This window comes from Pinus tabuliformis, chromosome 5_1 (assembly GCF_031772625.1).
Source record: "Pinus tabuliformis cultivar Carrire ecotype Pingquan chromosome 5_1, CPIR1, whole genome shotgun sequence".
Lineage (NCBI taxonomy): Eukaryota > Viridiplantae > Streptophyta > Pinopsida > Pinales > Pinaceae > Pinus > Pinus tabuliformis.
Window position 1 is genome coordinate 51,924,387 of NC_142305.1, and position 23,631 is coordinate 51,948,017.

The 23,631-nt window shown below is 37.5% G+C and overlaps 1 pseudogene across 1 annotated transcript in view; it reads right to left on the reverse strand.

Moving 5' to 3' along the window:
• The window catches only part of LOC149163414 (microtubule-associated protein RP/EB family member 1A-like), a 79,579-nt pseudogene extending 75,582 nt beyond the window's left edge, over positions 1–3,997 (reverse strand). The window contains exons 1-3 of the transcript XR_016260610.1: positions 3,577–3,997; positions 3,311–3,379; positions 2,631–2,729 (exon numbers count right to left, since the gene is read on the reverse strand). The product of XR_016260610.1 is annotated as a microtubule-associated protein RP/EB family member 1A-like (transcript). The remainder of the gene's footprint in view (positions 1–2,630; positions 2,730–3,310; positions 3,380–3,576) is intronic.
• Positions 3,998–23,631: the final 19,634 nt, after the last annotated feature.

Consider the following 23,631-nt stretch of genomic DNA (forward strand, 5'->3'; position numbering starts at 1 on the left):
CAAATACAAACAAGCATAAGCACCCGATTGCAAAATGAATAATGTACCTTTTGATCGGAAGCCCATCTTCCAACATGTGCTCTTGCCAAATGTGCGAGGAAACATATGACTGTTGCAAGTAGCAGAGATATGAATGGCACATCGTCATCGGCTAGTAGTGGCTACTAGAGGCTGTTGGCTGGCCAGCTGGAAGAGATGATGTGAGACAAATTTCTCCCATGGGGTCACCTACTTTTGGTGGGTAACCGGCCTTCTAAAAGTAAAAACCCAAATGTGGATCCTAAAATTCTGGACTTGAAACTCTCTCTCTCTGCTCCAAATACTGCTAAAAGCACTTCTTCAATTCCATGATCTACCAATAAACGTTGGTCTTATTAAAATTTTCTCGATGCATATGATGATGAGGTTAATGAATCTAAGAGTCAAATGTAGCTCATATTTTATTTTGGCACATACAGCCTATTATCTAACGCTGATTTTGGATTTTACATAATGTAATCATTTATTGCGAGTTAATATATATATAAGTTTCTATTAAATTTTCATCTATGTATATCACTCTAATTTCTTGATATCATTCTAATTTTTCTGATAAGTTGTTATTTAAAAACAAATAGATTATTTATAATTTTTATATATTTTTAGTACCATGTTTCCTCATTTCCTAAAATTTTGGGGGATCACAACTCCATGCCATACTCATTTCATAAACCCGTATTCAAGAGGCTGGGTAAAAGTCCTTGAACGTATATTGTTGTTTTGTTGATTTTGGAAGGCCTTTGACACAGTACCCAAACATCTACGCTTCAAGAGGCCGTAAGATCCCAGTACTCATGATCACCTTATTATGGTTGTGATGAGGCCTTATAAGATAGTTGTTGGTTGCTTCTTCCAATAACACATGCACTTTTTGAGTACATAAGGAGTACCATTGGGGTAAACCAAGGGCACCCCCTCTCCCCCACTCTTTTTGAGGTCTACATTGCACTTCATCAAGGAGAACACGCATAGCCAATGGTTGCCTTCTTCACAAAGTCTTGATTTCACTCCTCTTGGTTATGATCAACATGGTATGACTTGTTTCTTCTCTTAAGGGCGGTCAATCTTCATAAAACCAAAATTATATACTTATAAAGGCAAAATACTATCTTCCTGCACTTTAAGGCAAGACCAAAAAAGTATAGGCTATATTGTCTTCTTGATACTGAATTTATTACAGTTAATACATTAGAAAAAGCCTATAAGACCCTAAAGCTTGGAGGGATCTGATGTCTAAATTGCTTTCTGGGTAAATTACCAGTGTTGTTTATCCCATATCCTTTTCCAGTTGCTATATAGGTTAATGTTAGTAATAAGACGCAGCAAGACAATAAATTGTGTGTATATTCAAGATCTTCTCCATTGTTTCACATGTGTATCCTTCCTTTGAGTCGGCATTAAAACTCGAGGAAAACTAGTAAGAAGGCTATGATTTAGAAACCTTACAGACACATGGGCCATTATTTGCGGATAATCTGCAAATGATTCACACAGCCAATAGCCAGCCACGTATACCAAATTACAGGTAGAAGCAAAAGGGCCCCAAAAGATAGGTGAAGATTATTGAAAATTGAGAATACCATCATCTATGATATGCTCAAGTAGGCCACAAGATAGAGGACATTGGGGTTTCCTTGACTAGCAATAAGGGACACCAAGACACCATGAAGAGGTCCTACATTAGAGAAGTCACCAGGGGATATTGGGTCAATGAACCATCCTTCATGGCATTTCTACAGATCTGATACAGTAATTACTAGAAATGCAATCAAGTATGGCATCAATTTATGAAGATTAATATGTAAATTCCATGGGATTCAAGTATAGTTCTGAGTCTGGTATGAGATTCAGTTGGTCAGATTGGTGCGGGTAGGAGTCAATGGGAGCCGATCAACATCTGGATGCAATTTATAGACCACGGTATAAGGGAATTCTTTCTGCTTAGTTGTTATATTGCTATCTAAGTTGGTCACCAGGATTTGATGCTCATGGCCGCAAGACCAATCCAATCTAGCCTAATTCAAATCATCATGCAGAAGCAATAAAAATGGGAAACATCCAAGTCAGTAGAAACATTCCCAACAATAGCTGAAAGGAACAATGTGGGACAAGACAATAGCCACGACCGATTATGGTAATCGTGCATTTATGCACCACCCTCTATCACGGTCAGACAATGTTTCATGTCAAATTGTGATCAAACTGTGTAATCTTGAAGGTGGAACGTAATTTATGACTATTAAAATTGTCAAGCTGAAGAATTGACCCAGCCACAAAATATTAAAAGTTGGAAACAACATTTATGGTTCCTTGTTGAACATTCTATGTTATTCATTTACATCTTGGATTACACTCAAAGTACAGAAAATGAAGATAGTTTGTTCAACAAAATGCCATCTCAATGTATAGATAAAGAAGGTTGTTTGTTCAACAAAATGTCATTTCCCTTAAATGAATGTCACACCTCAAACATATATTTGGTCTATTCTGTTTCAACTTTCAACTTGATCACAAACATTTTTCTTAGCTGGAATAGGTTTTATCAGATCTCTTGTGCTTCTAATGTATAATACAAAACAAGTCTGCATAACATGCGTCTGGAAATAGTCTATCTTCAATTTAGTAAACACGTCTTGCAGAATTTTATAATTCTAGATCATGTCATGCTCTGTTTTTGCATCGAAATTTACCTGCAATGTAGCAAATTCCAAAGGGTCATCAAATACTTCATTCAATGAATCATCAGGCTTGAAATTTTTTATTCAAACTATTCATCATTAAGTGCTCCATATCTTAACTACTCGAAGAGCAGGTTTATTCATCAAACTTGAAATGCATGCACTTTTCAGCCCTGGTGAGGTGGGTAGGAGTGATCCATCAACTCTTTGTATGTAAAGTGATGTGTTTAATTGTGCATCGAATCCAGACGGTGCATTAGGTCCATTGACTATGAACACCAGCACAGACCCTCTAAACTCCAGTCTAATATGCACCTGCAGGTTGAAAAATCTCAAATACCAAGGTCACTTGTGTAAACTCGAGATATTTATCCTCATCTGAGCAACCTCTAGGTGCATATCAGACGCGCGTTTATGAGGGTATGTGCTAGTAAATATAGTATCATAGATTCTCCATAGATTTCAAACATTATAGGCAGAGTGAATCATCAAAAGACGAGCAGCGATTCAGACCAACAACCTGAGCATGGATTCAAATAGAATTACATGGCAATTGTGCTCAAAAGCCATTGTGAGTTTTATTTAATTTAAACCTTGTGCATGGAGACAACTCCTGGGTGAACCATGTCTATCATTTGGCATTGAACAGCTCCTGATGCAGCCTGTATATATACACATAACCATCATCCTCATTTCAGAAATCAAGACATGAAAATGTGTTGGGCCCTCAAATGATACATACAGAATCCCTTACAAATGATCATTCAATGATGGCATCCTGCTACTATCATGTTTTAACATCTCAACATTCAAATACTGGCAATAACAATGAATTGGGTATGTATTGACTATTGAGTACCTCCTCTATTTTGGAGAGATTGAGCTGCAGGGCAGAATTGATCCATGCTAGAAGCTCGTTCCTGCCTACAAAGTAGGCACCATCCATCATCCCTATATTAGCTGCCGCTGCCATTTCTATTGCCTAATTGCATCCATACCACAACCACCCAAATACCTCCTTCGCTACTGTGCTGCTCTCATAAAAAGGAAGACAGATGACTGGAAAAGGCAAGGAAGATATTCCAAAGGAATACAATAGAGAGAGAAGAAAGCAATCACTGCTTTCGAACCTCGCAGCTCACTCGTTGTTAATCAATGCAAGGAGGGAAAGAAAGTTTCCCACTTTATTATAACCGTTAGACGTGCGTTCGGACACACAGATGAAGTTTGAGAAAACCACTAGTCTTCAAATGGTAGGAATGGCACAAGGCGGTGAGATCCAATGCATGTCATGTCATGTGGTAAATTGAAAAATAAAAGATGTAGCATTCTATAATTTAAATGGAAGAATTGAAGTCTAAGAAAAGGATTGGAAGCTTCGAATTATTTTATAATTTGAAACGTGCTATACTGCAGAAACCCAATTTTGCATTCGCGCGACAGAAACCTTGCCGGACCATCTCAATTTCAAGAATTTAAAACCGTATCGTTTATATTTGTATCATTTACAGTTTTGTTCATGACTTGGGGAGTCTCGAGTAGTTCGTAAGTAAATGATAATGAGGCATTGTAGTTTTGGGGATTTTGATTTTAAAAAAGTAGTTTTATTTATGAAATAAAATAAAATAATACACTAAGAGAATTCAACTAGTGTTTAACTAGTCTTTAAAAGAATTTAAGTGTTTAATTAGTTTTTAAAAGAATTCAATTATTTCGATGGGTGTGTTTAGCTAGTTATTTCGATGGGTGTGTTTAGCTAGTTATTCCTAAAGAGTTATTTTGTCTTTTTATAAAGACATCATATCAATCACATAGTTTAAAAATTAATAAAGAAAAATTAGAATCAAAGAATATGATCATATTCAAAGGAGTGCACATGGTGCTATCTTTGATCTCCAAATCTAATTTTTCAATGTCACTCTATTATTAGATAATCTATTTGTTTCATTGTTCTTATCCCTATAAATCTGTGAAAAAGTGAGGTGAGAGAAGGTTGATTTCAGTAGTTAAATGTCATGAAAAAGAAGTTGCAGAGTGAAGTTGCGCAATTAAATACTATACACTTTTTATCCGTTGAATCACAAGCATAGAGTTTCCATAGATTTGAATTTGAGAAATTGTAATATCCCTTATCAGAGATATCCCTCAAACACAAGCAAACTCCAACCAGAGAAATAACAATAATGCAACATACAATAATGTATACATGGAATATAAGCAGAAACTCGAGAAATGCAGAGAGAAATGCTAAGCCATTTTATTATACTAAGTAATGGAAAGAGTACAAGAGGTTATCAGAAAGATAGCACCTCGACTTGCCCAAGGCAAGTGAAGAAATACACTCAGAATGGTAAGGAAATGGCCTCTCTCTGAACTGCGTCCAAATTGTCGGAGAACTGTTGTGCTACTGCTACTGCTGGAATCAAATGAGGATTTGGGGTTGTTCCCCTCCTCAAAAAATGTTGCAACTCTGGAATCAGCCTCTGCTCAATAAACCCAGAAAAGCCCATAAATCTTTTCTAAAATCGCCGACCCTCGAAAATCACCCGCTTGAGGATCTACGCTATCCCTCAAGGCTCTGCGCTGCTCCTGAAGAGAATACTCCAAAACTCTACCCGAAACTCTGCCAAAATCCTCCAATATGCAAGGGTTGATCCCTTGCTCAATCTCCAAGCTCAAATCCTCCACAAAAACCCAATCCGGAGCTCCTACCAAAAGAATTGTGTCCTCCCCTCTCAATACTGCACAGTCATCAAAATACTCAGCTCCTCCTCAACTCTAGAAATCACTCCTCCTGCAAAATACTGATGAAACTACCTTGCCCGAGCAGGCACTCGAAGTCCCCCGGGGCTAAGGGTGAGATCTCCGAACAGAGACACTCAATGCACTAAACAGTGTTGCAGACAGGCTAAACAGCCAGTGTGCTCTAAGTCGAAGTGACTAGCTCAAATGCAACATAATCGAATGATCAAAATGAGGAGGCTCCTCTCTCCTTTATAGCGTTGGCCTCTCTCAAAACCCTAAGGCCCACCTCCTCCAACGTAGCCTCTCTCTTGCCACTTGCTCCTTCTCCATCTGCGCAGTCCCTTCAAGTGTCTACGTGGGCCCCCTTCTCTACGTGGTCCTTTGGCCCCCTTGGCTCCCCTTTTAAGTTACAACGTTGTGCTACTAGGGAGTGACTTTATTCAAAAAGTGCGCTATGTCCCCCTTTCCTCACCTTTTTATTTATAAATAACTATAGAAGGCAAAATTGAGCAAAATTGAATATTCCAATTAGCCATGGCTAATTAGGAATATTACAATCTCCCCAGGGAAAATGTTGCTTGTCCTCAAGCAACTAAAGTGATGGATGCTGCAAAATTTTCTCACTCTCCCAAGTGGCATCCTCATCCGGTAAATTCTTCCACCTCACCAAGAATTCTCGGACCGTCCTATTCTGCAGCTGCCTCTCCCTGGTATCAATAATAGCCTCTGGCTGCAACACCAAATGCCCCTCATCATCTGTGGGTGGTAGCTCATCTGTCACTGTCACCTGCTGCCCCAATGCCTTCTTTAGGCATGATACATGAAAAACGTTATGAATCTTGCTGCCTTGGGGCAACTCCAACTTATACGCAACCTGTCCAATCTTGTGTATCACCCTGTATGGCCCATAAAAGCGGGGCTTGAGCTACTCAGCTCCCTTCTGCTTCAGTGACGACTATCGGTATGGATGTAATCGTAGGTAGACCAAGTCCCCTACTTCAAACTGTCTCTCCACCCGACCCCTGTCAGCATATAGCTTCTGCTAGTTCTGCATTGTAGCCATATTATCCTTGAGAGCTCAAAGAATATCCTGACTCTCTTGGATCCAAATCTTGGCTCACGGAGCCTTGCTAGCACCAAACATCACGTCAGCAAAAGATAAAGGATGATATCCATACAAAGCATAGAATGGTGACATACCAATGGACATGTGATGTGTAGTGTTGTAGCAGTACTCCCCCAAATGCAGCCACTTCAGCCATGCTCGTTGCTGCCCACTGACATAGTTACGCAAGTAGCCCTCTAGCCACTTGTTAACTATCTCTGTCTGCCCGTCCGTCTATGGGTGATAACTAGTACTCGGTGTCAACTCCGTCCCCACCAACCGGAAAAGATCCTGCCAAAACCCGCCCATGAAACGGCTGTCCCTGTCACTGATGATGGTCTTAGGAAGACCATGTAGCCTGAAGACCTCTCTGAAGAACAACTCAGCCACCTACATTGTTGTGTAGTGTGCGGATATGGAAAAAAAGTTTCTGTACTTTGTCAGTCGATCAACGACGACAAAGATACCATCTTTGCCCTGCACCATGGGCAACCCTGTGATGAAGTCCATCGAAATACACTCCCATTTCCCCTCCGGAATGGGAAGAGGCTGCAATAATCCTGTGGGATGGCTCATCTCCCCCTTGTTCCTCTGGCAAACATCGCATTCCCGGATATACTGTAGTACGTATTCCTTGAGACCCTTCCATGAGAACCTCTCTCTAATGCCCCTGTAGGTTTTGGTAAACCCCTAATGGCCGACCAATGGTGAATCATGTGATGCCTAAAGTATCTTCTTCTTGAGCTGAGATCCCTTAGTCATAAAGATTTGGTCCCTATAGTAGATGATCTCATCGTCTATCCTGTACCTGTCATCTGCTACCTGCCCATCCAGAACCTCACATGCAAATCTGCCCTTGAAGTACTCTACTAAGAGTCAAGCCCTCCAGTCTGTGTCCAAGCTCATAAGAGACAACATGGCTGGTCTACATGAAAGGGCATCTGCTACCACATTGTTCTTACCCTTGACATGCTCAATGTCAAAGTCATACGCTTGGATCTTATTGATCCACTTCTGTTGCCTCTCCTGTAGCTGTTTCTGCTCCAAGAAGAACCTGAGGCTATTGTGATCAGCCCTCACCCTGAACCTGTTACCCACTAAATACTACTGAAATTTGGCCACTGCAAGCATAATGGCCAGCATCTCCTTGTCGTATATAGAATACAACCTCTCATGTGAAAGGAGCTTCCGGCTCTCAAAGGCTATAGGGTGACCTCCCTACATCAACACTGCGTCGATCCCCTCTCCCGACGCATCACACTCCAAAACAAATGGCTGCAAAAAATCCGGCAATACAAGCATTGGGCAGCTACTCATAACCTCCTTGAGCCTATCAAAGGCTCGCTGCATTGTATCCGACCAACTGAATGCCCCCTTCCTCGTCAGATCTGTCAGGGGTGCTGCAAGCTATGAGAAACTCTTGACGAACTTCCGGTAGTAAGTACAAATGCCAATGAATCCTCGGAGTTCTATCACGTTCCTCGGCTTTGGCCAATCTCTGATGACCCTGATTTTCTCCTCGTGGACTCTCACTCCGTCCACCCCTATGATGTGTCCCAAGTACAACATCTCCGTCAACCCAAACTCACACTTAGAGAGGTTGGCATAGAACTGCTGCTCCTCCAAGATGTGCAACACTGTCTCAGTGTGCTGGAGATGCTCCTCCCAAGTCCTGCTGTAAATGAGAATATCATCAAAGAACACCAACACAAACTTCCTTAAGTGACTGCGGAAGATGTGATTCATGCAAGTCTAGAATGTAGCTGGGGCGTTGGTTAGCCTGAAGGGCATCACCAAAAACTCAAAGTGCCCATAGTGACACTTGAAGGTTGTCTTGGGAATGTCCTACTCCCTCACGTGAATCTGATGGTACCCAGATCTCAAATCAATCTTTGAGAACAACCGTGCTCCTCTCAATTCATCCATCAACTCATCGATCCTGGGTATGGGGTACCTGTTCTTCTGGGTCTTCTTGTTCAGGGCCTTGTAGTCAATGCACATCCTCAATGTGTCGTCCTTCTTCTTCACTAACACCACGGAAGAAGCAAAAGGACTCGTGCTCGGCCGAATGTGCCCAAGAGCCAGCAACTCCTGAATGGCCCGCTCAATCTCATCCAGATAGGCCTTGGGATGCCTATAGGGGGTAGTAATCACTGCTTGTATGCCCTGCTCAAGCTCAATGGTGTGCTCAAACCCTTGGTCCAGTGGTTGTCCCGACGGAATCTCCCCAAACACTGTGGCATATTGTTCAAGGATGGACAGTATCTTTGGGTGCACCGTCTGCCCTGTAGTCCCTGCCTTTGATGCACACAGCTCCACTGCCCACTCTACGTCTCCCTTCCGGAAGACTACCTCCATCCAATGAGCCGAAACAGTCTGAGGCGGATATGTGTGTTGTCCCCATATCTTTTCATGCCTCCCTATATTCTCATCATCCCACTCCATCTCTAGGGCCTTCCAATCTGTCGTGACCTTCCCTAGAGTGATAAGCCACTAAACACTTAGTATCATGTTGGTGTTCGGAATATCGACCATGAAAAAGTGGCCAGTCAGTGTGTAGGTGCCCATCGTCACTGATAACTCTGGAACATAACGAGCACACACCATGGTCTGATCTCCTGGGACCAAAACTGAAGAGCCATCGAAGCTCTTTGTCTGTATACCTCTCCGCTCAACCATCTGTGCATCGATGAAGTTGTGGGTTGCCCCACTGTAAACCAAAACTGATACTCATTGGCCACGTACTATCCCCCGTACGCACAACGTCAAATACTTGGGAACTCCTCGCAATGCTACAAGTGCTCCTCTAGTAGGTGCAAAAGTTGCACCACCTGCTGGTGGTGGTGGAAGTGGCAAAGGATCCTACACAGCATGACTATCTCCTGCCTCCACATCATCCTCCTCATCCTCTTCCCCGCTACTCTTGGAGAAGACCTCAATAAAATATGCTTTGCCAGCAGCACATCTATGTCCCGGTGCCCACAGCTCCTGACAGGTAAAGCACAACCGCTTCTTCTTCAGTTCTCTCCCGGCATCATCATCAATCTGTGCTCGTCTTGGATTCCCCTTTGGAGGCAGAATCCTCACATCCTTCCCCTTAGGCTAGAAATCCTGTCTCTGGGGGTAAGGTGTCTGAGTCCTGGGTAAGGCATCCTGTAAGTCCCGGGTCCTGCTAATAGCATCCTGGAGTGTGGCTGGTCTACTGGATCTGAATAGACCCCTAAGTGGCTCTGCTAGCCCCTCAACAAACATGTAGATCCTCCATGCTGCGGATAGATCTGGCACCATCATTGAAACTCTCAAGAAGTCTGCAATGTAGGTCTCTGGGTTCCTGGTCTGTTTGAGCCTCGTCAGCTCAACAAAGTGTTGTTCCAGATCCCTCCGGTCAAACTTCTCTATCAGTCTCCTGGTGAACTCGGCATATGTCGTCACTGTGGAGCGTCCGAGTGTAACCAACCCATGGAACCACCAGTCCTGGGCCTCACCATCCAAATGTAATGTCGCCACTTTGATGGCCTCTGTCTCCGACATCTGGTTAAGCTGGAAATAGATGTCCAGCTTCTCCACCCAAGACTTTGCCGAACTGTTTGATGAGCCATCAAAGGTAGGCAAGTGGAATCTACTAGCTGTGTGGTGGGTGTCTCCATCATGATAATGCCAGTACCCTCTATGATGTTGCGGGGTCTACTATCCTGCTGGAGCTGAACAAAGTCTCTGAATGAGAGAGCATCCCTAAACTCCTACCCATAGGCTTGGTACTCTGCAAAATAATCGCCCATATGACCGGGCTCTGCCTCCTACTGGGCTCCGGCCCCCGTGTCTGCTCCTAGGAAAGTGGGCATGGTAGAACGTGTAGGGCCATGTGAGGCCATCTGCTGAGTAGTATCACACTGAGTGGCACCCTGCTCTAGCAAATGGTGGGATGTACCCGATCCCTCGCCAACCTGGAAAACCCGTGGGTTCTCATGCTGTCTAGCCTCCACCGCTGTGAATCTCTGCCCCATCACCTCGATCTGCCTCGACAGATCCTACACTGGTTTGAGGAGCATGTCCGCAAATCTCTTCCCGTCCTCATCTGCCATCAGATCCTCCTGCTCTGCCTCCACCACAGGCTCCTCCTGTTTTGTGTTCACCACAGGCTCCTCCTGTTCTGTGTCTAGCACCCAAACACAGTCTCCCTCTGTGTAGGTGTTCACCAACCTACGCTCAATATCTCTGTATTTCCTACCTCTGTAACAGATGTAGGGCTTCTCCCTCGATGTCATAGACTACTAGCTCCACATGCTGAGCAAGATCTATGCTCTGATACCACTGTAATATCCCTTATCAGAGATATCCCTCAAACACAAGCAAACTCCAACCAGAGAAATAACACTAATGCAACATACAATAATTTATACATGGAATATAAGCAGAAACTCGAGAAATGCAGAGAGAAATGCTAAGCCATTTTATTATACTCAGTAATGGAAAGAGTACAAGAGGTGATCAGAAAGATAGCACCTCGACTTGCCCAAGGCAAGTGAAGAAATACACTCAGAATGGTAAGGAAATGGCCTCTCTCTGAACTGCGTCCAAACTGCCGGAGAACTGTTGTGCTGTTGTTACTGCTGGAATCAAATGAGGATTTGGGGTTGTTCCCCTCCTCAGAAAATGCTAAAACTCTGGAATCAGCCTCTGCTCAATAAACCCAGAAAAGCCCAGAAAGCTTTTCTAAAATAGCTGACCCCTGAAAATCACCCCCTTGAGGATCTACGCTATCCCTCAAGGCTCTGCGCTGCTCCTGAAGAGAATACTCCAAAAATCTACCTGAAACTCTGCCAAAATCCTCCAATATGCAAGGGTTGATCCCTTGCTCAATCTCCAAGCTCAAATCCTCCACAAAAACCCAATCCGGAGCTCCTACCAAAAGAACTGCGTCCTCCCCTCTCAATACTGCACAGTCATCAAAATACTCAGCTCCTCCTCAACTCCAGAAATCGCTCCTCCTACAAAATACTGATGAAACTACCTTGCCCGAGCAGGCACTCGAAGTCCCCCGAGGCTAAGGGTGAGATCTCTGAACGGAGACACTCAATGCACTAAATAGCGCTGCAAACAAACTAAACAACCAGCGTGCTCTAAGTCGAAGTGACTAGTTCAAATGCAACATAATCGAATGATCAAAATGAGGAGGCTCCTCTCTCCTTTATAGAGTTGGCCTCTCTCAAAACCATAAGGCCCACCTCCTCCAACGTAGCCTCTCTCTTGCCACGTGCTCCTTCTCCATCTGCGCAGTCCCTCCAAGTGTCTACGTGGGCCCCCTTCTCTACGTGGTCCTTTGGCCCCCTTGGCTCCCCTTTTAAGTTACAACGTTGTGCTACTAGGGAGTGACTTTATTCAAAAAGTGCGCTGTGTCCCCCTTTCCTCACCTTTTTATTTATAAATAACTATAGAAGGCAAAATTGAGCAAAATTGAATATTCCAATTAGCCATGGCTATTTAGGAATATTACAGAAATGCCTTATTTTTTAGCTAGCATTAAGACCAGTTTTAGAGTTGTGAGTTCAAAGAAGTTATTTGTGTCATTGCCTAGTCTAGCATTAAAAGAGAAAGAGATGTTGTGAGTGGGGGAGAGACGTAGAATTCTCCCACCCCACCTATAAAGGGAGATCCTTGGGAGATGCATCCATTGGGAAAATACAAAAAGGATGCTCAAATTTTGAATAGCACATTTCACAAGGATGGTGTCCTTATCATTAAAAAGCTTAGAATTTCAAGCCAGGGAGATTCCCCATGCTAAGGTTAAAGGGAGAGATTTTTACTTGTGGTTTTTTTCAATTCTCTTTCCAAGCTTTGTTTAAACTAGTCCAATGATCTATTTCCTGACGGACTTCAAGAGCATAAGCACAAGCATAATAAGGTGAGAGTTTGTTTTTAAGTCAACTTTGTAGAAATAGCATCAACCAAGTTCCTCGTAGCTTCTTTTTTTAAAATATGTCCATATTAAAGGTTTATTGTTTAACAACAATCACATAAAGAGTTATCCTTTACATATAAATATATAATGAAATAACATATTGGAAAAGTTCTAAAATTTAATGGGTGAAAATAATTTTTCAATTTTTTTATGCTAGACAATGAAAAACATTTTTATTTTTAAATTGTTATGTATGTACACATTAAATCAATTCAAAATGTTTGGAACATTACCAATCTTCATAACAATGTTATAGACTTTTAGGAAAACTTATCTCCAATCTTTTAAAGCATATGAATAAAATGTTAAAACAAATAAATTAATTCCTTACCATTTTTTTAAATTCCAATAAAACACAATCATTGTCAATGGAGAATAACAATCATCATCATTATGATCCTTTAGAAAAACAATAGTCATCACTATGATCCTTTAGAAAATGATAATTATAAAGATTTGTTGAAAATTTATAACATTTTAAAATTTGAAATGAAAAAGAAATCGCAGTTGGTCAAATGAAATGATTTCACTTTTCATGAGTTTCAACCAATATTCATTTGGAATTTGTTCATAATTTTTCATTAAAAAAACTTAGATACAAAAATTAATATAATTCTAAGGGTCAACTCAATAAATTAAATCATTTGCCGAATGGATAATTTCAATGGAGAAACCATAAGTCATAAGTTCAAATCTAGTCAAGTCCCTCACAATGTGTTGTTATGGTAGTTGACAACTAAACCACCCTCCATCCAAATATTAGTGAGAAAAGATGGGAATCCCTTGATGTTTTCTTTTAGAAATAAACCGGAACCATTGGTTCTGAGCGTTAGGTATCGTCCTTTAGCAAATATATTCTTTATACATTTTGATTTTTACTTTATTCGTTTTTGTCTTTCGAAACATATAAATATGGACCGTGAGGAATAATGGAGCGCCACCTTTTTAAAAAGAAACTTGTAAATTTGATGTATTGGGAAGGACAAAGGATACACGGAGACACGTGCAATATAAAAATATGCATTTTCCCCGAATGGTCCGTATAATATTTTAAAATAGTGTATTGATATTTTTTATTTTTTATTGACTAATTTTTTTTTTATTTTTATTTTTATTTTTTAAGTTTAAAAATGGTATTTAGGATATTATTAAAGGTAAAAAAGTAAAGTGTATTTTTTAATGTATTTTTTTTGGTAGGTAAGTATTTATAGGATTTGAACCAGTGACTTATCATAAGGAGTGCTTTAACAGTGCACCTATTCACTGTCAATCTAAAGCCCAATGGGCATTTTTTAATGTAATATTAAAATAAGTATAATGTAGGTTTTATATCTATATTATAATAAATAGATAAATTAGTTTTAAGGGTTAGTTGAGTTGTTTGAGTTTTTATTGTTAAAGTGTTTTTGTTATTGAAAAGTTATGGGTTCAATTTTTTCGACATCTTTGGCGTTAGACTCTCTGGTTGAGTGTAGGAAGTGATCTCTTTGGGTGGTTCTGTCTGGTACAAATATTCTGACTCTGTGGTTGAGTCGGTAGGAAGTGATCCCTTTGGGTCAAATATTTGGACTCTATGGTTGAGTCGGTAGGAAGCGATCCCTTTCGTTTCGCCTAGTACAAATATTCCATAAACTTAGCAATCATTGATCTCCGATGTCCGTGAACCACATGAAAAAAAATATAGATAAATTAAGAGAGAAAAAAATTGTAATCATTTGCATGTTGTGATGTTTTTTTTTTTTAATATTATTTATCTAGATTTTTCAACGATTATCATATTATTTAGTTCTAAATAGCGTGCTTCTATCATAGAGACATTTATCACTTTTGTTGAGTGGTGGTGCTTCTTTAAATCCTTCCATTATGGAGGTCTACAATTGTTTTTCTTTCCAAAAGATTAGAAAGTTTGTTTAATCCCATTTTTACTTTGGACATTAAGTCAATGACCATACTTAAAACATGCAATAAATCTAATAAAATATCCACTCATAATACAACATATTTTTGTTTCTGAACTTTGATTACAATCTCATTCAAAATGCCCTTATACATGTTATTAAAAATATCCACTTCTATGACCTACTTTTGTTTCCAATCTTTACTTACAATCTCAATCAAGATATAAAGAAAGAAAGAAAGAAAATTATTTTAACGTCCACAAGGCTAAAGATAGCCTATGGGACAGATTGTTTCTTCATCTGCTTGATGTATTTAACCATTTTTCTGTGAAGCCTCACAATAAATGCTTCCAGCTTCTTGACAAACCCCTCGTTAAATAGATTATCCCAAGAGCTAGCTGCCAACATATCTGCATAACTTTCCCTGTTGTATTTGAAGGCCTCACATTCTAAAATGAAATGCTTTTCTGTTTCCACTTTTCCAAAAGAACAAAAAATGCATACTCTTTCCTCCCACACTTCTTTTGGCATTTTCCAGTGCCCTGTTTCACAACAGAGTTGATGAAAATTAGTCCTTAACTGAGCAATAAGAATTTTGGCTCTCTAAGAGATATTGGCCTCTATGTATGCTTTTGGTTGATGACTATGAGTGAGATTAAACACTTCAATATAGTACTTTTTCTTTCTTCCTAGCTCCTTATCCCAAGTACGGTTGTGGAACTTATCCATAACAAAAACTTTTATCTCTCTGTTGTTTATGGGACACGTGTTCAAGCAAATACCCAATTTACTAAACGATTTGTTATTTTGATGCATCCAAGTCATTTTTGTTGTTGCATAATATGTCATTAAAGATAACCTTAGGCCATCTACCCTCTTCCATTTGTTCAATTTTTTTTAAATACCTTATGACTCGCACCATAGCAATTACTTCAATAGGAGCAACCCCTGTTTCACTTAACAAGATAGCATAAGGAGCTACATTTTTAATCTTGAATTTGTTTGTAATCAAACAGTTATGAATTTTCTCAATTTGTTCCACTACATGTCAGATGTACTGCTAGCCCATAGTTCACAACCATAGAGAATCACCTGAATCACTAGAAACCCAAAAAGAGTTTGAGTGGTTTTCCAGCCCCATAACTCTGCCTCTCTACACCTATTTTGAAAAGCATAAAATGCTTTCCAACCCCCCAAAGTTATTTTCTTTCTACAACCATACCATCTTAGATTTTTGTTGGAGTCAATTCCGAGGTATTTGCAATCCGCAACTTCTTCCAGAATGTTGCCTTCAATGTAGAACTTATGTTGGTTATGTTTTTTTTTTAGAGAAAACCACTACTTTCGTTTTGTTGATATTGACTTGCATCCTCACACTTCTACAAAAATGCTCAACGGATAGTAAGTGCTCTTGTAAACCAAGAGTCGATTTGGCAATCAGAATAAGGTTATCTGCATACAAAAGAAGCCTTATAACAAAATTTCCCAAATAGATACCATCACCCCCTTGCGAATTTAACCACTCTTCAAGCTTGCTTACAATCTCAATCAATATGTCCTTATACATGTTATTAAAAATATCAACTTCTACAACCAACTTGGCATAAGATGTGATAACCTAACTATTAATTTATTAGAGTAGAATATGGAACTTACCCTAACATTTCTAATATCTAATGAAAGCATATGATTTAAAATTTAAAAGTATAATGGAATTTTTATTTTTTTTATAGCGGAAGCCAATGATTTAAGATCTAAAAGTATAAGGGAAATTCAGAAGCTTAATCTACTTAAAGGAAAGGGAAATTAAAAAGCCTAGCTTACTTCACTGTCAAAGTTTAGGCCTCTTAGATCTTCAAAAATTTATCATTAAGCTTAGAAACCTTATCTTCATCATAAAAGTCGTATTCATACTCATCTATTTGGGTTTTTTTATACAAATAAAAAAATAAAAATAAAATTATGCGTGTCAATTTTATTATTTTATAAATTTTTTATAGAAATAAAAAAAATAAAAATAAATTTTATTATTTTATAAATCATGCGCACCTCTGCAAAAAGCAATGTTCCTCTTTTTTATCTTTTTTTTTTTTTAATGTTGTATTATGAATATTATAATGTAGATAATTTGAAATTTGAGTTTTATGTTTATGAATAGACAACTTAATGACATAAAAATAAAGTTATTTTGACTATAAATATAATGCAAAATAATTTAAATAATTTGATATATTAATTTCAACAATAACACAGTGTAAACAAGGTATTGTATTGTTAAGAGTTGACATTTTTTTCTTATTTAATAGGAATTTGTTGGAAATTATAATTCCACTTAATTGATGAGAGCTCTGACTTTAGAACTTTACCTTTAATGGTTGAATTTATTTTAAAACAACTCAAATCACTAAAATTTCAAAAAAAATATAAAAAATCACATTACCTTGCTAGTAACCATGAACTTGTTCATTTATTAATTTACTATGCTTTGTTATTATAACATTTTTTAATTATAATGCATTGATTTGAGTAATGATATTATGCAAAATTTTCAAGCTTATTAATTTCAAGAATAATATAATGAAAAATACTCTACTGCATTAATTTTAATAATTGATGATGATGATGATAATGATGGTTAACGTCCGCTAAGACCAAACTTTGGTCTATCGGACCTAAAGAAACAAATTATTTATTTTGATGTAAGATTTTAGTCCTATGCTCAAAAAGCTTGGAGAGCAAGTTACACATGTTGTTAGTTGCATTAATTTCAATAACGATTCAACACAAAATGATATAGTGCATTAATTTTAGCAATAATAAAATGCAAACTAATTCAATGTATTGTTTTTAACAATAATATAATGCAAATTGATATTGTGCATTGATTACAATAATGATATAATGCAAACAATTTGATATGAGCAATTATATAGGGTAAACAAAGTTTAAAATATATTTTTCCTTAGTAATTATATATTATAATGTCCTGAAAGAGGTTGTTTAGTATAAGATGAAATATATATATATATAAAGTAACCAACTTTATAATATATATATATATATATATAAAGTTGGTTACTTTATATATATATATATATATATATATATATATATATTATAAAGTTGGTTATATATATATATATATATATATATATATATATATATATATAAAGTAACCACGTACTTTATATATACTTCGGTGAAAAAGTTAAAACATACTCTATATCTTCTTCGCATATATTCTTCGGTGAAAGAGCTCTGAGGCTTGGTGAAAGAGTTAAACACGTACTTTATATATTCTTCGCATATATTCTTTGGTGAAAGAGTTATGACGCTCGGTGAAAGAGTTAAAAACGTACTCTATATATTCTTCGCATATATTCTTGAGTGAAAGAGTTCTGAGGCTTAGTGAAAAAGTTAAACACGTACTCTATATATACTTCGGTGAAAGAGTTCTGAGGCTCGGTGAAAGAGTTAAACACATACTTTATATATTCTTCTCATATATTCTTTAGTGAAAGAGTTCTGAGGCTCGGTGAAAGAATTAAAAACGTACTCTATATATTCTTCGCATATATTCTTCAGTCTGCGGGCTGCGGTGGGCACGGGCGATCTGCAGTCAGGTTTGCTGATATCAGGTGCACACATTCCTTATCTTTTTCTTTTTCTAATACATATTTGCTCATATAATTTCAAGTATGAATATTTCACCACAGTTACCAAAGATTACCAAGGGCAGACCTAGCACAGTTACTCTACAAGGCCTTTATGAGTATATAGAGTCTTTAGAGAAATGTAGAGAAGAAAGAGAAGCCAAGCTACAAAAAGAGTTAGAAGCCATGTTGGAAAATAAATTTGCATCTCTTGAAGACACGATCCAAAAACAAATAGAAAATAAAATAGAACTACTAGAGAATAAAATGGAGGCAATGGAGACTAGATTGCAGGTTATAGAAAAACAAAACCAAGATACTAACCAACCATCCCAGCAAGGAGATGTTGATACTTTAGAGAGTCTTAAAATGAAAGACATAATTAAAGAACTAGAAGAAAAAGTTAATAGCCGCCTCACCCTAAATAATGTGGTAGATAAGTTAGATATCAAACCAATTAAAGATGAAATGATAAAATTAATAGAATTAGACCATGAAAGTAACAAAAGGGCCTTGAACCTTATAATCTTCGGTTTAAAAGAGGAAGTAGATGAGGATACTTTAGCCTTAGCCCAAACAAAACTACATAATAGATTACAAATTGAGACAGTGTGTCTCACAAAAGCAACAAGGTTGGGGAAATTAACCGAGAATAAAGGAAGACTAATCCTCATAAAGGTGAGCTCCACTGATTATAAGCACGACATACTTAGTAAAACCTCAAGTCTAAAAGGAACGGGAATATTCATAAATGAAGATCTCATTCCAAAAGATCAAGCAGAATTAAGAAAGGAGGTTCAAAGGGTAAAAGAAGCTAGAAAGGAAGGAAAATGGGCAATAATCAGAAATAGAAAAGCCTTTATTCGAGATAGAAACCACAAAGATAGTAATCAGTAGCAATTAAACATGCTCCGGATACTTTCTTGGAATTGTCGGGGCTTCCCATGGAACAAAGGCCCCAAGCTAAGTTGGATTTCAAATGATGTTGATATTATTTTGATTGTTGAAACTTGGGAACACGAAGAATCTAAGGTCCCTAACATAGATGGCTTTACGCTATGGTCTACCTGGAACAAGCGATCCTCCCGTAGAGGCATTGGGGGAATAGCTTGTTACATTAAGAAGAACATCTCCCCCCATGTTAGGATTTATAAAAACTACCCTCACAACTAATATAGTTGGATAGAGATCAAAGACATTAATAATAAAAAATCCTACATAGCAATATGTTATTTCCCCCCATCAATTCTAACTTCTATAAGAAGAAGAATCTAGATAAAACTAACCCTTACAATGGTTTAGAGAATGATATTTCTAGCCTAAGGAATGATGGTAATATCCTTTTAATAGGTGACTTTAATGCTCGAACTTCAAACAACCAAGCTATTATTCTAAGCAATCATTCCAACCCTAATCCTCTTTGGTTAGACGAAGACCCTACTATGGCTAGCAGGTACAAAAGAAGCTTTGAAGACCTCGGGGAAAATTTGTTTGGGTCGGAGCTAGTCAAGCTCTGTAGTGCTCAGGATCTCATAATTTGCAACGGTCTAAAGAAGTGGGCCAATTCCATCAAGATGACCTGCATCCATGGACTTGGTAGCAGCGTGGTAGACTACGTTATTTCCGATCTCCCATTATACAACAAAATAATAAATTTTGACATCTTAAACGACCACGAACCTGACTCTGATCATAGGCCTTTACTTATAACTCTCAATTTTGTCATGCATAGAGTTCCCACAGAAAATAATACTTACAGCCAAAAGAACTTAATATTTGATAGAAATAAAAATGATCTCTTTCTAAATGAATTAAAAACTAATTTGCTTCCTTTATCTAGTATAGACAACATAGAAGACCTCTATCATAATTTTACTACAACCCTCTCATATTCTATTAACAAGTTCTTAATTGAAGTTTCAAATAATAAAATAAATAGCAAAACCAATCCATGGTATGACAAAGATTGTGAAAGTGTGAGGAGAGCAATTAAGGAAGTTGTTGATGAATCTCTTAAAATGGACAAGATAAAAATACACAAAGCCCTAACTAAAAGGAAAAAGAGGCAGTACATTCGTCAAAGACAGGAGAATCTCTTACACCTCTCTAAGGTAGCTCCTAAGAAATTTTGGAGGCAAATTCTGACTAGGAAGACTAAGGATAATAATAAAATTGCTCTTCACGATTGGAATTCCTATCTTAAAAAGCTTTATGAATCTCCAAATGTCATGGATAATTTGGAAACCCTTCTCACAACAAAAGAAGTTTTCTCTTTAGAAGACATTAAGTTTGGGGTTAATCGCCTTGCTAATGGGAAAGCTAAGGATATTAAAGGTTACCAGGCGGAAATCTTAAAAATTGGAGGTCCTGTCCTCATCCCCCACATCCACAAGCTTTTCAATCAAGCAGTCAAGCAAGGGTTCCCTAAACCTTGGACTGAGAGCCTCATTATCCCTATTTTTAAAAGTGGGGATACAAATAACCCCTCTAATTATCAGACAATTATGATCAGCCCTCTCTTAGCCAAGTTATATGGTAGTATTTTGGAAAAGAAGCTAAGCATATGGCTTGAAAGTGAAGGTAAGCGAGCTAAAGGCCAAGCAGGTTTCAGAAGGCATCACTCAACAATAGACCACCTTGTTAAGCTTAGGATCATTGCGGAGGAATGTCGTAATGATAAATCCAATTTATTTTGTTGCTTTGTGGACTTTAGAAAGGCTTTCGATACTGTTCCTAGATACAACCTTTGGAATAGATTAGAAGAGCTAAAGGTTCCTCTTGAGTTGAGAGCTGCCACTATAAGGTTATACGAGAATGTAATTGCCAAGCTAAAGAGCAATGAGGGGTGGTCGAAAGATATTAAGTGTAACATTGGAGTTAAACAAGGTTGCCCCCTCTCCCCTACCCTATTTGGCATTTACATCGATAAGCTCGAAGGCTATTTAGAGGAAGCAGGATGTGATGGCACAATCTTAGCTGGGATAGTCATCATCCTTCGTCTCTATGCTGACGATATTGTTCTTTTGGCAAGGTGCCCATCTGATCTTGATAAGCAACTCAGGCTTCTTAAGGATTTCTTCTCTACCATGGGTATGACTGTTAACACTGACAAAACAAAAGTTATGATTATCAAATCCAAGAAGGACACTTACGCTAATTTTATGTATGACAATAATAACTTGGAGGAAGTGTATTCTTACAAGTACCTAGGAATTGATATTCATCACAAGCTCAACTGGAACCATAGCAATGAGAAAAGGATTAATGGGGGGTGGAAAGCTTATTTTGGTCTTGAAAATAATTGTAAAACAACAAACCTCGTAATGTGGGATAAAAAGAAGCTCCTCTTTGAAACTTTAGTCACTCTTGTTATCTTATATGGATGTGAGGTTTGGGGTTGCAGCATCTCCAGAGAATCATGGAGAAATATTGAGCAAATCCAGAAGCGTTTTATAACTTATAACCTGAAAATTAAAAGTAATACACCCTATCCTATTCTCCTTATAGAAGCAGGTCTTTCCCCTATTGAGAGCCTAGCTATGCTTAGGTTTCTGTTGTACAAGCACAAACTCAATAACATAGACGATCATAGACTTCCTAAGCTAGCTTTAAATTCCAGCCAAAACCACCTAAGGCTCAATCGAGGGTGGCATAAAGACACAAGGGCCTGGTTAAACTATTGGGAGATCAACGAAAATGATGCATTGCAAAACATAAATAACATTAAAGATATTGTTACTTCTAAGTACAAAGAAAAAATGTGGTGTGAAAAAGATTTAGCGGCTAAAAGAAAATTAAGTTATTATAAGAAGGTCATCAACCCCACCTTAGAAGATCAAAATTATCTCTCTATTTTAACTAGCTCAAAGAAAAAAATTAATATAGCAAAGATTAGAACGAATTCTCATGAGCTCCATAGTGAAACGGGTCGTTGGGCAGTTCCTAAAACACCATGGATGGAAAGGATCTGCCATATATGTGAGAATAGGAACATCGAGGATGAAAACCACTTCCTCTTAGAGTGCCCCGCGTACAACCACATTAGATCTTAGTTTCACAATCTTTGTTACAATACTGGCCTTCCTAGCCTTTTACAATGTCAAAATTATAGTGAGCTCGGGAGGCTTCTCTCCAAGCTTTTTGAGCATAGGAATAAAATCTTAAATCAAAATAAATAATTTGTTTCTTTAGGTCCGATAGACCATTGTTTGGTCTCAGCGGATGTTAACCACCACCATCATCATCATCATCAATATTATAAAGTAAAATGTGATTTTATCTTTTATAAATATATAAAAATTAAAACATTAATTCATCATGTTTTTGCTATTTTGCTATTGTAATGTTAATATATAATAGTATATTGATTTCAACAATGATTTGAATTTGGATTCAAGATATTAGTTGTTATATATATATAACAACTTTATTTATATAATCTTTGATCACTACAATTAAAACAACCCCATCTATATAATTTATTTATATACTTTTAAAACATTTGAAATAGAAGTTACAAACAAAAATGTGTGAGATCTTTTTTCCCTACCAAAACATGTACGATGAGAATGATAGTTAAAAGTGTGCACTGATCTTTGCCTATACAAATGGAAGATGCAGATAACTCCATTGTAAGTGAGAGTCTAGAGAAATGAAAAAGTGTACATAATATCTTTGAGAAATATTTGAATATTATACTTGCAAAAGAAATGAAAAAGTATACACAACAGTTTAGAGAAACATGTGAATATTATACACTTTCGGTTATATTTGGTGGACAACACGTCCAAAGTCATTCTGTTTATAAAAGTCAGTAGTAAGATTAGAATATTGTAAGAACAAACCTAACAAAATTATTTTATGTCTTACAACCTCTCAAGTTTGAGAAAAAAAAATTGCAAAGTATAATACTTTGTCATATCCATTCATTATTATTATTAATATTTGATATCGTAATATAAACAAATAAATGAAAAACTTCAAATTCCTTTTTAGTTGTATCATATTGCTTTTTTTTGGTTTTCTTAAATAAGAAGTGAACCAAAGGTATTTACACATTTATCCATAGACTTTAAAATTATTTTAATATATACTTTAACTATTTCCATAATATTCTCGTGGCTTTAAAATTATTTTAATATATACTGTAACTATTTCCATAATATTCTCGTGGCTTTAAAATTATTTTAATATATACTTTAACTATTTCCATAATATTCTCGTGGATTTAAAATTATTTTAATATACAGTTTAACTATTTCCATAATATTCTCGTAATAATGAAGTGTTTTTTATTTATTATTTTAAATAGTTGTACTGTCTATCAATAATATATGGAAGGTGTTATAAAACGGCAAGAGCTAACGGGTATATTATAGGGCATTAAATGCCCCGCTACATGCGCCTCAGTTAGCTATTTAACATGCGTGTGGCTTATTTTTTATTTATCCATCACCCCCCGCGCGCGTGTTAAATAGTTAACGAGGGCGCATGTAGAGGGGCATTTAATGCCCTATAGTATGCCCGTTAGCTCCAGCCATTATAAAATAGTTTA